We start from the raw sequence: 17913 nt of genomic DNA, 5'->3' as shown, positions 1-17913 counted from the left end.
CCAGGCAAGGTACCTGCACACACAGGCCCCAGCAGCCATGGAAAACAGGGAATCAGTCCCCCAAGATTAATTCTGGGGGGTTTGGGCTGGTGGTATGCTATACCTCTGTAACTTAAACCCCTTCTCATTTAGACATAAGAGTTATTCTGAATCACTTTGAAGTAACATGCAAAGGACACTGGGGAAAGATCACATTTCAAGTCTCCAGAAGAAGATTCCTATGAAAACTACATATTTAATTGCAGCCACACTTGTAGGAAAGAAGAAAAGAAAACAACCTAAAAACTGAAAATCAAGTGAAAGTACAGTAACAGAAGAGACACTCCCTTCCCCCACCAAACCCCGAAAGAGCCCTTGGCTATACTTAGCAAAACTGAAAGAAATCCAACAAAGGCTAAACATTTCCCTGACCCCTGTATTTGCTTCTGTGTTGCTGTTGCTGTCAGAACTCTGTTAAAATTGGCAGGAGTATCTCCACGGTCCAGTTTCTCTGGACTTCTACTGGATCACTTGCTTAAGGAAGTCTTTCATGATTCAGTTGAAGATCCAAGCATTCAAAAACAAAATTCCTCAATGAAGAGTGAGGTATTTTGTGGGATTACTCTTTCCCTGAGGTTAGGGATCAAGGTTTCTGAGAAACATGATGAATCATAGTGGTTTTAGCTTACTCATCTTAAAAAAGTGTGGTGTTTTTAATCTGATAACAAGTGAGTCTCCTTCAAAAATACCTAAGCAGCGCTATGAGCTTGTCTGGATGAGACATGTCTTTGTTACCCTCATATTTGTATAATACTGTTTTATAACCAGCTGCTGTCACTTTTTAGTATCACCCTGAGACAACCATCTTGCTGGTTTAGAAGCAACAGCTTCTAGAGTAGAGCAAAGCAGCTGCAAAACTGGGAGATGTATAGATACCGTTTGTTTCAAAACAGAGAAATGCACTGTTAAAATGGCCCTTCACTTTGCACCACCTTCCATCAAGGAAACTGAAATTAAACAATCTACACTATGAAATTAATGGAATGGTTTTAAACAGAGTGAAGGACATACAGATGAGTTCACCAAAACTTCAGTCACACAACTCCCTGCTTTGGCTTTCATGTAATTTCTGTGTACAGTGAGATCTCTACTCCTCATGGGCATTTTCTCCTCCCTCTACATGGACTTTTCGCTCTTCCTGTTGCTCTTAGACACTCTCCTTCCCTAACCAGCAATACAAAAATTACAGATCAATTTTATGTCAAAATAAAGAGTAGTCTCCCAAAAGATTAAATCTAAAAAGGTGTTAACAACCCTGTTTCATAAAAGTCTACTTACTAAAACCAGTTAAAACTGAACAAACACCTTTTGACAACAATTTTTAATATAAAGGAAGACACACCAATGCTGTGGATATCATGTAGGAGTGATTTCCCTCCCTTAGAAAGCGTCATCCTAGGGTATCTTGGAAACTGCAGGAAAACCAGAATTACATGATGATGCACACGAGCTTGCAAATACACATTGTTAACTCAGCAGCCCTCCCCTGGGGCTTACAGAAGAAGTCGTTCAATGCAGAGGGAAAAAAAGTCATCTGAAATGGTCAAAAGCTGCACCGAAATGGGCAAGCCAAAATTAATTGCATTAGGTAGCTAATAAATTTCAAAGGGTATTTTGCTGATCTCCCAGCACTCAGCTGCAGCTCTTGGGTTAACCAAAATAGGTCCAACAGGTTACACGCACGGCTTGCGGTTTTGGTTCCACTTGAGAAGCTTCCCCAGGCTGGAAACCTCCATTCATATCTCAGGAAAATGAAACTTCAAAATGAGCAGCCTTATCCTCCTGCAGGGCACAAAATCCAACCTAAACCAAACCTTTTACGCTAAACCTGTAATGCGATGTCTCTTTTTCCAATTAGCTGTGTAGTCCAAGACAGGATGTTTTAATTGCTCATTGATCGAGGCCACTGGAATTTCATGCAAGAGTTCACTTGGGAAACTGGAACGGGAGTGTATAAACTTCAACTGGGAAAGGAAATACTTTTCTAATGGTTACTGGAGGGCTCCACTGAGTCATAGCCATCCACTGAAGGTATTACACAACTGCTGGGTGTCTTGTTTGCAGAACACCAAGGATATATGGAATATGGTAATCATAGAGTATTTCTTAAAAAGAATTTCTCATATGAAGCATATACAATTTATTTTAATTTTTAATTTATGAAGCTGCCACACTCTTAAGGAGCGAGCTCTGGTTTTAAAGGGAGATGTGCTTTTCGTCTTCTATGTCAGAAGCTTGAAAGCTGTTTACTTTAGAGGAAAAGGATTATTTTAAGTCTGCTCTCCCATTAGCACCAAAGTACAAGCAAAGCATTTGTCTTTTCAGCTGGAGCTGCACGGTACACACATCCAGGGTAGCTGCGCTTTCTCTCTGGGGCAAACCAACAAGCTCAGAAGCCTGGAGGCCGTGCTCGGTGAAGCCTGAATCTTCTGGTGTGAAGTCTGTGTTGCTTTTAGATTGCCACTTTATCTACTGGAGGTACAGCAAGTTCACAAAAAGTTTTGCCAACTTAAACAGGGAACTGTTGTAAGGACTATCACAACAGTTATGCTTTGTTCAAGATAACAAGGTGATTTCAGGAGTTCAACTGAGGGGCTCATAACAACATCAGAAACCGAATGTCATGGAAAAAAACCGTATTTCGGAAAGACAAAGAACAGCTACTGCTCTCAAAAGCAAATAAATAGAAACACTGGGTACTGAAGTAAGGTGAAGCTCATTTTTGCACAATGCACTAAAAATGACAGGCAAAGACGAGAGAGCATGCGATACAGAACCCGCCCTGAGAAACCAACCTTGTAAAACACTGCAGTCTATACACTCTTCTTTCGGGAAAAGAGACTTAGAGGACAATGTCTTCTTCTAGTCCAAAACAAAGAATCCACTGACCTCCCCAAAGGCTCTTCACAGCCTTTATTATCTGTGACAGAAGACATAATGAGAGCAGCACTCCAGTGCATCCAGCACAACTCCTCAGGCTCCTGCAGCTCTCGCAGCACTGCTGCTGCAGCTCAGACCCTTTTGATAGCCAGGACCTCCTCAGGCCCTCCACGGATGCATGTAGCTGAGGGACACAGACCCGTGCTGTGCTTGCAGCAGTGCCTCCGAGAGGAATCCCCTTGAGGCACTCTTCTGAAAGTCAAAACAAAAGATGCTCCGGTTCCTCCCACTGTGTTTGTAACCACATGGACCTGCACATCTCTGTATCTGTGTGGTTTTATCCCCTCTGTTTCTCTCATTCTATTGAGAAGGAGTTTATCTTGCAGTTACAGTTGGGAATATTTTTCTTGAAAAAAAAGGGGATAAAACCAAGGACTTGTGTTAAACCCAGTGGAACTTCCAACCTTCTGCTACACTCTAGAGACAAAACAAGGCAGGTCCCATAGGAGAGGAGACAGAGGTCAGGCTCTAAGCACAGCCGTCCAAGGGGAACTTCTGGCCAGCTTCTTTCCTGGAGATGGGCCTGTGCTAGCTCAGAACCACCAACGGGTTAGAAAACACATCAGCACACACTGCACAGCCAAGAGCTTCTGAGGATCACAGAATGGTAGGGGTTGGAAGGGACCTCTAGAGATCATCTAATCCAATCCCCTGCTAAAGGAGGTCCCACCTAGATCAGCTCACACAGGAACACGTCTAGATAGGTTTTGAAAGCCTCTAGAGAAGGAGATTCCGCACCCTTCCTGGGCAGCCTGTTACATCAGATCCCTTATCAAGCTGCATGTTGCCTTCTCTGCAAACTCCTCTGCGTCCTGATGGACTACAAAGAAATTTCCTTGATGGTCAGAAATAAAATGTCAGACTGGCTCCTGCCTATGGGTACGAAAGTTCCCAACTTCAGTGAGGAGGCTCAGCCCACCCTTCCCCAGCTTTCTGAAATGTCTCCTACACAAGGAATCGCTGCTCAGTAACCATCGCCACCGTTCAGAACGGCAGCATTATAAACACACTTGCATCCCAAAAGAAATTCTGGGTGAGGAAATAAACATAACATGGGTTTTGGTTTTTTTAAAATCGTTTTCTGTTGAGATTTTAACGTGTTTCCTTCCATAATTGTATTGCTATTTTTTCAGAAACACCACAGTTTAACATCATATGTGTCAGAAATTCCCACTCTGTTCTCTGAGAACTTTCCACCACAGCCTCACATGGCCTTGGAAGATACCGACCACATACACTGAAATTGCACTTATTCACAGAATACTTCATGAAACATCTTCAGCAAGATGCCTATACGGGGCAAGACCTTCTATATCCCTCTTAGAGATGCCATGATAAACCAAATCAAGTCCTGCTGTTGAAAGAAGAAAAACTCCAGCGATGAATGGGTTCATCTGACTCAAAGCATGAAGGTTACATCTGAAAAGCACTAATTTTACCTGCCAAACTAGTTATTTTTATTGTGCCCTCTCATTTGAATTTAAAGCAGGACACCACTACTGATATTTTTAGGTGCTAATGTTGTTGAAATGCAACAGGAATCAACAGCTTTTTCAGAAGGAGAGCATGTGAAAAAGAGATGAGCAGTTTCAAGTCTCCTTCACCTCTGCCAGCAGTGGCTTCAACCACATCCCGGATACTCAAAACCCAAATTATCTCCAGCACCTTCCTTCTGCCAAATACACTAATTTTTCCCTCATCATCTAACAAGTCCCTAGCTCTCACATTTTCAACAGCTCTTCCAATATGAGTTCACACGATGAATAAAAAATATGCGGCATATTGAATTAAAAAAACCTGGGAACGGTTCTAACAGCTCTGAATCTGCTGTACAGATTTCATTACTCTTGCGCAGCGAGGCAGGGCGTACTTGCAGCAGCCGCCTACTTTCCAGTTCAAAAGAACATGAAGCTCTTATCAAGCGTTACAAGACACATTTCCAGGTTGAAGGAGAGTCCAGACCGCAACTTAATGACATATGACTGCAATTCTCACTCTTCATACGTACCCCCATAAACCTCCCAGTAAGGCCATATATCACAGCAATACGTTTTTGGTAAGCAATTTAGCTCTTGTGTTTAAATTGTTTTCATTTAGAAACCTGCAAGATTCTTGTGCTTCAGGAAAAAAAAGAAAAAGGAAGTTAAAAAAAGAAGGAATGAGAAAACTGCAAACAGTGAAGTCATATAGAGCTTTCATGGCAAAATCATTCTGAATCCAAATTTAATTGGAATATAGCAGCCTAGGAAATTATGTTTCTAAACCACAAACAAGTGAGGGAATGTTTAGTAATCCCAAGCAAAAATCCCCTGGCCTCTCTAGCAGCACAGTTCAAGCTCAAAGCTTTACATCTATTTATAGACCTCGGGCACATATCACTACAATAGTTGATTGTGCTTTGCAGCTGTTTTGTATATCTAGAAGGGCAGGAAAGAACAGACTGCACTTTGATCTTTCCCTTTTTTGGAGTATTAAAACAACAAAAAAATGCCATTAGAAAGGACGCAATGGTTTCAAATCACAAGGATTCACGTTCCAGGAGCCACAGCTTACGCTGCACACGCAGGACTCGGGGCTACCATGTTCAATTGTTTACTGTTATTGTAAATATGGGCTGCCCAAAATATTTACTCTAGAGGCATGCAAGCTATTTCACCTATCACTGAAACATATGCCAAACCTAATTATAGGAGCCTTTACTCCCCAAAGCATCTGTTGTTAACTTACACACACATAAAATTACGATTCAACCTGAATGCTCCGCATCATAAATTAGCACTTAATGTTTCACAGGCAATAAAAGAAATTAAGCATTTGCTCAAGATATCATTGTGGGATAAGAATTATCTACAAAGAACCTGTAAAACCTGTTGGTGTTAAAGCTTTATAAATCACAAAAATGGATGGGAGTGAACACTACGAAAGGCAGAAAAAACACACGTTGCTGTTGAAAGCCAAATCAGCAATTCCTACCTTACAAAGCATGCTGGCCTGTTCTGAGCTCTGAGCTCGGGGAAGGACCTGTTAGACACTTACCATGAGTCTCGCTCCATCATTCAAACAGCTGGATGATGGTCAGTGAGAAAAAGCTAATGTTTTTAGCAATAGAAAATAAATAAGTCTAAAGCAAGTATATCCAGAGTCTTAACCACACTGTATCTGGCCTCCCCAAAGAGAATTTCTTATCCATTACTGATAGGATTTACAAACTGCAATAAAACGTAAAATGGGATGTAAGTGTACAGCTTACAACTACTGTCTAAATGCGTTTGAGTAGCTCTTTTCCAGACATGAAGTACATGACTATGTTTAAAACACAGCAAATGAGCTGTCTGCAGAAGTGATTAAAAAATAAAAAGCACCATTAGAGAAAAATAGACGCCAAAAAGAGCTTGTGGTGAGCCCTGCAGCACCACAGCCAGACCTTACCCATGACCCAGCGTGCCGTGCAGCAGGCTGCAGCGCAACTTCTACACATTCCAAACCTTAACTCAGGTATGTCAGAGAGAGCAAATAAACAAATTACTGAATTAGTGAGATGGAAAAGGAGCAGTAGGCTGCACGAAACACAGCAGATCAACTGCAGGAGAGGAAAAATCTACAGAAAGAAAGTTGGCAAGATCAGACTTTCGTGAAGTAGTGCTAAACAGCCTCGGAGTTATCTGTACGGCATGATCAGCACAGCACACTTGATGATAATGAACAATGCTTTTAAGACTTGTAAATATATAAGATAGGGCATTAGATAGCACTTTTTAAAACCTCCTTTTAAAAGAAAATATTTAGGTAAACTCATATCCTGAATACAGATTTCTTTCTGCTGGGGCCTGTGTATCTCAGTTGCATCTCTTGTTCATTTAAACCAGAGCTCACAGGGACAGACACTTTTTTGTTTGTTTGTTTTCAGAGCACATTCTTGATTTTCATTCACATTACTATATAATTATATACTAGGTTAGAAACTCATCTATAAAATAATAGTTTACTAAATCTGTTATTTATGATGATTATTAAAATGGTGCAGGTACAGGAGTGCAGCACAAGTGCTTATCGTTAAACATAGAACCATGTTTCACTGAGCACATGTGAACAACTACTGAAAAAAAAAAAATCAGTGATCTTTCTTGGCCACAAAAGCTTTTAAAAATCCTTTATTTTTCCATGAATAAAAATTACTGATGTAATTTGGTGAGCAAATAACACAGTCAGGAACATTGCTTGGGGACATTTGCAGCATTCCCTGTTGCCTTTCCCAGTGCTGTGATGACCAGATTAGCTTAATTGGAAGCAGTCACCCTTAATCTTCCATCTCCTCTTGTATCCACCTAGTGAGAGGAGAATCCCCATGACATGATTATCATCCCATCACCAGAACTGTTTGGTAGAAACAGAAGTTGCCTGGCCACCAGTCTTGTGCTGTTGTGCAAAACTAGTTGTGTATGGGGCAAAAATTCCACTTTGCCACGAAGACCATAGGTGGTTCAGAAGGAAAACATGGGGATACAAGTTAGCACCAAAAGAAATTGCTGCTAGAGGAAGCAATGCAACATCGTGCTTTGCTGGTGCAGAACTTGTGGACTTGGGAAGGAGTCTCCAAACCACAGACTCAAAATATGACTCAGTATTAGCAGGCAGTATTAAAGAAAGAATAAACAAGAGTAAATATGAGCTGATGATGACAGCAGCAGCATCGATGGAGACTATGATAATAAACATTTTTAACTGTGTATCACTGACAGATTTACTAATCTGGTCTGAGCAATCTACATTTGAGAAAGGCAAGAAAACACTCTGAAAGGCTCCAGTGTATTCACATCCCACAGTGCAATCGAAGATAAAGTTTTGCATTTTAAACTCAGTATTTAGAGAGCTGGAAAAGCTGAAATTCAGAAAGATGTCCCACACTATTCCCTTTCACAAAACTCTAAAAAACATGTCTTCAGTACAAGATACAAACTTCAAAACAGATTTCTCGCTAATTTCCAATGGATTTCCAAACAAGTGCTGCCTGCTATCATAATCACTCTTTTCAAGAGAGGGATGCCTCTCTAGTGCCTCTCTCATATTATTGCTAAAGTAAAACATGTTAAACATTAAGTTCCATTGTCAGGTCGGCTCAGGCTGAGCTAAACTTTAGCTTTAAGTAGCATACAGCTGTTGTGCAATGTCTCACCACACTAAAAGCTTCCATTTTACTGGTTTTGTGCCCATGTGGAAGCCAGCCAGTCTTGATGACACAGATAGGATACAGTAAAGCTTGTACAATTACTGCTAAACCCGAGAACTGCACTGAAACAACATTTCAATCTTCCTTAACTCTGCAGGAACGGGAAATCCAGAGAGGAGTCCCTCAGTCGAGGCTGTGGGACAAGGCACTTCAAGACACAAGGTACAATCAATACATAAGTGCTAAACACCAGGTTCCAGAGAGGAGGAGAAAAAACAGACTCCACTTGCATGGTGACATGCCCGAGACAAGAAAAGTTAATTAACAGTATCTGTGCAGGACAATGAAGAGAGAAGCTTCCCTATGGAGTGCTGGGCACACCAATAGCCAGGCAGGAGCCCTAGACTTTGAGTTGACCCAACACTGGCATTTGATGAAGCCAGCTCCCACTGCCTAAGCATTTTCCTCATTTTTGGATGAGACAGACAGCTCCAAATCCAGTCTGGATTACGGATGAACCTCTGGGAATGACAAACTTTGCTGCCTGTTAATTTGTGTCTGCTGACAAGCGGATCAGACCTTCTCAGGAGACGAGTGACAAACGCGTAAGGGATCTTGACAGCTGTCAAAGATGTATCTGCGAGCAATTTGAGATATAGTTTTCAAAATATAAGTGTAGCTTTTAAAATACACCACCATTTCAACAAGCAATGGTGCACACTAACAGATGCCTAGAAATATTTTTACAATTGAACCATTGCACGCAGTAACTGCTATTTATACCTTAATACGTCAGCCTTAAATATTTACTTTTCCCCTCAGTTTATATCCTATGCCAACAGAGTACTTTCTTGCATCATTTAAAGAGCTTATAAAAAGTTAAAATTCTCTGAGTGATAATGAAAGGTGCTATAAAATAATTCAAATTATGAGGAAAACGTTTTTATTTGTCATCCCAAACCGAATTCAGTGCAGAGATCATTGCTTTTGCAAATAATGAGCTCCTTTCCTATATTCCTGCTCACAAAAGCCTTTTTTTAAAAGCAGCAAACTGTTTTGAACCTTAAACCACTAATGCTACATGGTGGCCATCCATCAGCTGTCAGCATTATACTACCCCCCTACCCAACAGGTTCTGAAAAGCCAAGGATTCTAGTTAAGAGTAAGTAAGTGTTTATGCTTTTACTCTGCACATCACAAGGCTGTACCAGCAGAGTTACTGGACTTTTTTCCCTGAAAGTGAAGGGACTGGACAGAAAAGCAATGCTGTTTCCTTTTATGGCCCACAGAGTCAGTGGCTGTGGTCTGTGCAGGGGAAAGGCGATGAGCACCCTGTGTTTCTATTCAATGGCACCATTGTCCCTGCGCAAGCTTTTCTTCCCATATCATCCTGATTCTTCTCCACTTATTTTCAAGTGCATCAAGAGATGCTCCAGATAGCATATGGTATTACTTAGCTTCTGTTTTCTCTAGTGAAATCCCATAAATCCAGAGTCAAAATAAACTACTTGGATTGAAAAACGTTCCTTGGCACTTCATGGCCAACCAGACATGAGATTCCCTCCTGCCAAGGAACCAACAAGGGGCTCAGCTACTCTGACACTAGCATCTTTAAATTCTTGTGTTATTAAAACAACTAAAATGGGTTTTGAAGAATTGAATGGCCTGGAGATTCATTCACTGACAATTCATCAACAGACTGCATAATGTTCCAGATCATGATCCATATAAAATTAAAAGGATGACTGTGACAGTTTCCAGTCACATTTTTGGCTGCTTCTTCAGGAAGCCTGTTCTGACGGGCACATTAACTGGACAAACGCAAGAAAGAAAACAAGAGCCCAGAGGAAGTGGGAAGCCCCTGTAGCAGATCTGCTGCAGACTGACAAGGAATGCCTGTTCATCAGCAGATCTGCTGTGTAAGTTTCCAACCAGTCCATTCCAGCTTAGACCCATTACTTCATTTACCCTGTCTTCTTCAGCTTTTCATTCCTTCAGTTGTAGCAAACACTAACAGGCCACTTCTTGTGGCTTCAGACTCAGAGCAGAAAGGTTGAGAAGAAGGACTGGAAGGAAGAGAAGGAGCACAGGGAAAAGTAAGAAGTTGGAGGTGGGGAGAAAAAACACTTCTAAGATTTTATTAAAGAAGGTAAAACAGCTTTTCCAAATGGCAAGTGGAAATGCAACAATTCTAATCTACACAGAGGGAGGAAGGCCAAGAAAGCACACAGCCCTGTGAACACTTTGTGCATCACATTACAAGCAGCAAATCCTCACTACCTCTCCTACTTAAAAACCCTTATCTCACTACTGTCCCTTTCCTAAAACAAAGCAAAAGCTGAAATTTTGTATGGAGGCAAACTCCAAGCAGCACTGAACAACAAACACTGCACCAGCAGAGAATAACCAGCCTCTTAAAGTGTATGGATTTTACCTTCTGCTCCTTAATTTAATTTGAATAGAAGTCACACTAATGAGAGGAGAGGGAAGTGCTGGCAAAGAAGAGAGAGAAGGGGAAGGCAGAGTGCAAGCAGCAGTAACTGAGGAACACAGCCTGAGTAGCATCAACGCCAAGCCTGGAGGCCCATTTGTAGGGATGTGGCTTTGCTGGTAAGTTATGGACATGGGAAAAGTGCAGGATATTGATGGGAAACATCTTAACCTCCTGGAACAGAAAATCCTGCAGAGAAGCAGCCTCTGCCAACGCCACTGAGCACCAGCCTGCCAGGCATTCACTTGTCCTCCAGCAAACATCCGACTCAGCAATCCTGACAGAACTGTCTTGGGAACCAGATGGAGAAATCAAACCAACCTGTCTCCTTCCCACCAAAGGGCAGATTTAGATTACTGGACTAAACCTCAGGTCTATCCCAATTGCATCAGTCCACACGAGACTGCAGAATAGGCCACCAGTACTCCCTGGTGTTTCTTGGGAACGTGCTGTATCATACCAAGTAAGGAGTTTCAACTGCTCGACATAGCTTACTTTCTAGTAAAACAGCCCCAGCAAGATAAGCAAAATGTATTTATACTTTGGGTTCCCCCCCCCCAAATCAGATTTCAAAACCTAATTTCCACCACCTGTAGACTGACAGATCAAAAAGAGTTATGACACAGCTCCCAAATTACAAATTAAGTACAATGTACAGCCTGGACAAGTTCAGGACTTGTGAAAGCTCAGTGCTGTAGAAAACATTTAAGTTCTAAGGAGGTTACAATGGGAAATTTAAATAATTACTTCTGGCACTGCTATAACAGACATGAACAAAACCAAATACAAGACTCAAGTTTCAAACTGAAAGAGAGAACAAATTATTGAGGAAACAAGATACAAACACACACTGGCAGCCTTTCTACACTAAACGTGGCCCTGTGCAATTAAATGAGAACAGTAAAGAGATATAAAAATTAATGTAACATGCAAAGAAATCCTTGGGTAAGAGCCTTGGTACTGATTAATAGAAACAATATAATCCTCTAAAACTTCCTGGGACCCTTAAAAACGTAGACCTTCAAGGCAAAAAATTTCCCCATTATGAAAGTGAACAGAACTTCTGAAATAAAAATCCCCAAATCCTCAAACAACAAGTAAAATCAACCAACACACCATATAAAACCAAGGCTGGGTGGTGGGGGGTACGACATGACATGGCAAATATGACAGTCTCAAGTTTTAGGTACCTAAAAACAGTCCTTGAAGTGATTCTTAGTCACGTGTTTTTTCTAAGGTATTTTTATTTAGTCTCCCTGCAGATAACTCCAAGGAGATAACTGGTAACATGATATTAAATTAATTACTTGATGTCTCCCCTCACAGCTGCAAGAGGCAGTAAGGCTGAAACATTACCAATAAAACCATTATGCTCACTGACCTCAGAAAACGTTCTCTCATACACACATTGTTTCCATCACTTCACAGTGCTGTCTCCATCAAAAAAGCAAGTTTATTTTCTTAATCTTAGATACAGGTACTTCGATACCTACCTGCTTATCAACAAGCAAGCCTACACAATTGTACCAGTAGATAAGAAAAAAATCAGAAGAGAAAATATTTGAGAACATTTCATGATACACACATGCTCTTGTTTACACAATGCCAAGGAGGAAATGGATCTACTGCTGCTCAAGGCACATCCTTTCACCCAAATCACCTGTTTTTTCACTTTTATCTTACTGTTTGCATCATACATTTGGAAAACATAAAGGACAGCTCACACAAAACCTTTCCAAACAGTTACATCTGGTTTGTTTTTGCAAGTTCAGGCAACACAAGTGAAGTTTCCAGTTAAAAAGTCTTGACAGCGTTACAGCAGGGCTCACGGACCAGAGCAGAATCAATCCCAGCAACAAATACAAATCCAGTCACAAAAACTTAACATACAAGAGCACTCACAACAAAACTACCTTCAGAGCCAGGCTCACCAGCACTGCAAAACAAGGCCTGGCTAATTGGAGTGGAATTGGGATTATCTGGCCAAGGCAAACACAGATAAGCACAGAAAGAGAAGACATAACAGCCCGATTTGCTCACACATTGTCAACGCTGACCTGGGCTGTCATAGCTACCTGTGTGGGACACGGGCCGCCTCTGCAGCCGAGGCATCACTTCCCAACAGCTACAATGTGCAGAGACAGTCTATCGTGCCATTTTGTATGGCTGCAGCACCCAAAGGTTTTCACAGTAAAGGCTAAACAAACTCCCAAAACAGCAGTTTGCAATGTTTTTTTTTTCATTTCTGAACTAACAGCATCAATGCACTGATTTATATACCCACACATGCATGCACATAGGGACAAAAAGGAGCATCACTGCATGTTGGATTTCTATCAATAGAAAGCCTTTGACAATGAGAAGCAGAGGCTGTGTTAAAAAAGAAACTTGTCCTTTGAAGAAAAGTTAAAAAAAAGGAGTGCAACCACTGTGGAGCACTTTGCTCAGCAGCTCTCATCAGAAGGCAGGGCAAGCGTACAATTATCTGTTCAACCACATTTTAATTCCAGAAATGGGTACCACGACATCCGCATGCTTCTGGGTCACCATCCTGCAACCTGCGTGAGCAAACCTGCATTCATGTGCACCCTCGTGCTCCTTGGGTACACGCTACTCGGCTGGGCCACCAAGACTGCTGGGTACTAAGCCTTCACAGAAAGGAAAGGCCTAGCAATAGTATTACATTATTACTTCATGTAGCTTTTGATGACAGCAAAGATTATCTCTATCCACTTCAAGTGGAGCAATTCTCTTTTATTCTGTGCCTTGAACAAGTCAGACAGTTCATGACAAAAAAAGCCCCAAACCGATAATAGCCGCCCCCTCAGTAAATCAGCAACAGATCTGTGTCAAATTATTCAAAAAGAGAATTAAAACTCTTTCAATGCCATCTTGCTGAAATACTGCATCTTTCTTTAGAGCAGCACGGCTGAGCTGTTACAGCAGCAATCCACCGCCACTCACAGCTTTCCCATCCCTTCTGCAAGGTGGTAAGTTCTCTTCTCAGAAGTAATAAATGCTGCAGCTCAAAGGATTTCTGCCCAGACCAAGCACTCCCCTGCCCCAAGGCTGGGCGTTCAAAGCAGGCCCTTCAGACAAGGCCCTAACTTCTGCTCAAGTTGGTGTTGTTCTCCACCACATGCTTGGTGGTTTTGCAGCAATCTCAGTACAGAGCTTCTTGCCCTGTCTCCTTTCCTCTCCTCAGGCATCTGAAAACAGTAGTGTTCTTTGCCATCCAGCTTTTTACTCCAGACTAAAACAACTGCAGCTCCTTCTCACTTCTCTAGACATCATTCCCAGTTGCTCTCTTACAAACTCTCTCCATTTGGTTTGCATATTTTTTGTTTATATTCCTCCTATTAATGAAAAAAAAAATTCTGAGATTTAAGGACTAAACCAGAAACATCACATAAAATGTGACCCGGGTTAGTTTTCCATGGATAGTAACTTCTTATAAAGCCTTCCCTCATGCTGTCACTCAACATCTCTTTGGTTTCCACTTCCCTGCGGCCTCCTTCCCAGTTTTTCCAAACCCTATCAAAAATTCCTCTCTAATTTACTTCTCAGAAGATACAATCTAATGGGTAATTAAAAATACAAAAGAAAATTTAGGAATAACTATTTTCCCATAACAGTTTCCATCTCATTAAAATATTTTGCTGCTATAATGCCTATGGGGCTTATCTTTGGTTGCAAGAAAACAAAGAAACAAACACTGAAAATTTATCTACGTAAGCCACAATATTCTGAGTAAAGCTCCCGTGGTGCTACGGGACCTTGGAAACGTGCAGCAAAACATGTGAGATATTGCTCAGAAGTAGGTTTTGCTCTTCATTTTTCTGTCTGGAAACCATAGCACTGCCAGGACCTGTAAATCCTACCTTTCGCTTTTCCCCAACATATTTAACATGAGCAAATTGCAGTGGAAACAGTGTCACAACTTCAATCACAAAGTGCACTACTACCTCCAGTTGTTTATCCTTTTGAACTATCAGCAAACAAACATTAAAGAACATTAATGTAAATAAAAAGAGGGAAATAAACTACAGCATTAACATATGATCAACTATGTTAAATTGTAAATAAAAGTACAAAGCAATGTTTAAGGGAAGGGGAACACACTGCTAAGCTTGTTTACACCTGGTTCTCTTCCAAGTTTCACGTTCCAGCCTGAAAATAACTTCTAAAAACAGCTGTCAGGTTTTTTTGGGAGGGAGAACGATCTACCAGCCAATGCAATCTTTCTTTAGAAACGCACAAGTCACCACGGCTAGCAGCTTGTGCTTCACTGGGGAAAATCAGCTTCACCATGGCCCCTAAAATCTGCAGACAGGGATGTAAAAAACCATCCATAAAGAAAAACTAATCCCCACAGAGAAAGCCCAGCATCTGAGCTCATGAAACAGAGATACATCATCATCCCCCTGCTCAGAAGACCATGGGAACTAATCATGTACTAATCATCCACTAATCACGGGAACTGGACCAAAAATCAGCCATTAATCTTCCTTTCACTTCAGGTTCTTTTAAAACAGGTTTTTCCTCCCAACTAACTTCTTAGTTAAATAGATTAAAAAAATAAAATAAAAGCTGCAGTATATTTAAAAATTAAGTATTTAAAGCTCCAAGTCTCCTACTAGTATATTTTAAAGGCAAATGTGAAGGAAATCACTGCCTCTGCTGTAAACACTCAAGCTAGAGCTTACCTCTCAGACTGTCATGTACTGCATACATTTGGTCTCTCTGCTGTCTTGGCTGATAAAACAGCAACTAAAAATAGGTGATTTTTTTGTATAATGCACACTGATAGCTCAAAAGCTCCAGTTTCTCCATACATGAAGACACGTTCCCAACAAAAGTATTCACATAAAAATTCATGCTAAGTAGTCTCTGTATTCAAAACAGTAAAAAACTAGCTGGATGCCTTCACTGAATCAATTACTTCTACACCTGGGACAAGTCGAGGCTTCTCCATGTTTTAAAGGTCTCAGAATTTACTTTGGGATGAGCTTATTACAAATGATCAACAAAAAACATCTTGGGTATCAAGTTGGTGCTGCAGTGTGCTCTGTCTCCAGAAAGCTGATTTCTGTTGCAGGGGATGGCATGAACTACCCTGAATGTTAGGCAGTGTCAGAAAGCTTTAGACAGACAGAGAATCCCTTCCTTCTATATAAACATCAGTTAAAACTCCTCTCTTTTCTAGAGCTACTGTAACATGGCAGTAAGAAAGAGAAATCATTGTCATCTGTATTAAAGACAAACCTACTGAAAAATGTAATTCACAACAACTTCTCTCTTAAGTCTCAAGGCACAACACTCAAGTCCAACCACAAGTACCTGTCACCTGGGCACGGGAAAGCAAAACAAACACCGGACTGCATGATGCCTGGTACGCAGCCCCTCTATCTCTTCTCATTCCACATACAGATTTGCCTTTTTAAGACCTTCAATTGTTTTCCAAATTATTTGCACTGCCAAACTAAGAAGGTAAAGCACAATACTCCTCCATTCAATACAAGGAGAAAAACGCTTTATGCAGAAAACACAGGACTGTGATGGGATAGGAGAAAATATTCCCAACTCAGCATAAAAAGAACACTTGCAGACAAACAGCAATCACGACACAATTATCAAGTAATACACCCGGTGTCCTGTGAAACAATAGTATTAATTTTACCTACTTAGTCTATTTAACCATGCTAGAGGAGCAAGAACCTGGATTTCTGGAGATGCCATACAGCATTTTGGGAATCACTGTCAACAAAACATTGGCACAGCTGCTTCTCAAGAAACGAGCTCATTACCTCACCTCGGCTAAACATGTCACTCCATGTTGCTCATTGTACCACAAATACATTTTAGAAGTGAACACACCTATGGCTGCTAGGTATTTAAACTTTAGTTTCAGGAGTCACACAGCAGAACCTACTGTAGAAATCTGAGTTACAGCAAGCAAATGCTTCACCATCACATTTTCAGGACATTTCCAGTAAGTTTCACATAAAACCAACTTACACGAGCAATAGGTAGAACTTCATAGAACACAGAACCAAAGTAAACTATTCCAGAAGCTTTCTCAGAGCTAACAGGAACACCACAATACACAAACAAGAAGACTCCTTGACAGCAGCTCTCACCAGAGTGCAATTCAGGATGACTTATCTCCCCTGGTAGAATACTGAACAGGCATGTCAGAAAAAAAAAACACATTCAGACAGTCAAATGTCTAGACAATGGGTTTTCAGGAATGGGCTACACAGCTACTTATGAGGAGTTTATTCGTGAAGAAACTAAAGATAAGGACTCTAGACAGTTTTCAGTCAAGCACCTGGCTTGCTCTTCCCACAGTATCCACATACAAACAGATATTTAACCCACACTAGTTACTTCAATATCTAGCAATCTTTCCAGTTTTTCAATCTTCCTTCATGGCAGATTTTTATCCCCCAATGAGGGAAAGAGTAAACACTAGAGAGTAAAATTTCATTCTCCATTTGTTATGATTCAGCTATATATTAGTATAAAAATATCCAAACATGTATAAATCAAGTAATTTATTTCAGGTTCTTTTGAAAGAAAGGAGTTCTTCTTCAATTTATACTACACATGGTAAAGTCACATGAGGGGAAAAAAGCTAACTAAGCTCAACAAGTGAGAGGCATTTCTTCATCCTACAAGTCTCTAAAAGAGCCGTTAGCAACTCAGGTATATGGGATCGTCCCTGGTTTTGTTTGATTACTGCTGAGCACTTAGTTGGAGCTGCCGTCTCTTCTTCCCTTGTCTCCACATACATCCCCCCTCCGCTGCACAGGCTGGGACAGTACATCTAGCAAAAGTCACAAGCGTTACTGAGTCCCTGTTCTCTGCCTTCACTGAGGCTCAAGCACCACCAGCTCCTCATCCAACAAGGAGCCCAGGTAGCAGCACAGATCTCAATACCTTCTTTGTTCCAAGAAGTGCCTCAACAGTCCCCTTGTATCAGCAGCCCTTCACTGGCTAGTTCTCCATAAGATTGTCTCCTAATAGTCATTGCAGCAGAGTTGTAATTTTACATATGTATTGAAAGGGCAAGAAAAACTTTTCTAAGTGCTCTCAGCCATCCTTCCGATGCCAAAGCCTGTGTTTATAGCTTTTAACTCTTGTACATTGTGTGCATTTTATAGTGAATCACCTAAATACTGCAGGAATAGTGTCGAACACCATTTTGCTTTAGTTATATTTGTGAAAGTAATTAGCTATATTTAAAGTTACCTTATTTAGATAAGCTATGGAC

General features: G+C 41.0%; 1 protein-coding gene across 2 annotated transcripts in view; it reads right to left on the bottom strand.

The window, feature by feature from the left end:
- The window catches only part of ADCY9 (adenylate cyclase 9), an 83123-nt gene that overhangs the window by 51992 nt on the left and 13218 nt on the right, over positions 1-17913 (bottom strand). The window lies entirely within an intron of this gene.

This window comes from Colius striatus, chromosome 3, assembly GCF_028858725.1.
Source record: "Colius striatus isolate bColStr4 chromosome 3, bColStr4.1.hap1, whole genome shotgun sequence".
Lineage (NCBI taxonomy): Eukaryota > Metazoa > Chordata > Aves > Coliiformes > Coliidae > Colius > Colius striatus.
The sequence above is the reverse complement of the archived record's forward strand: the minus strand, read 5'-3'. Positions and strand labels throughout refer to the sequence as shown.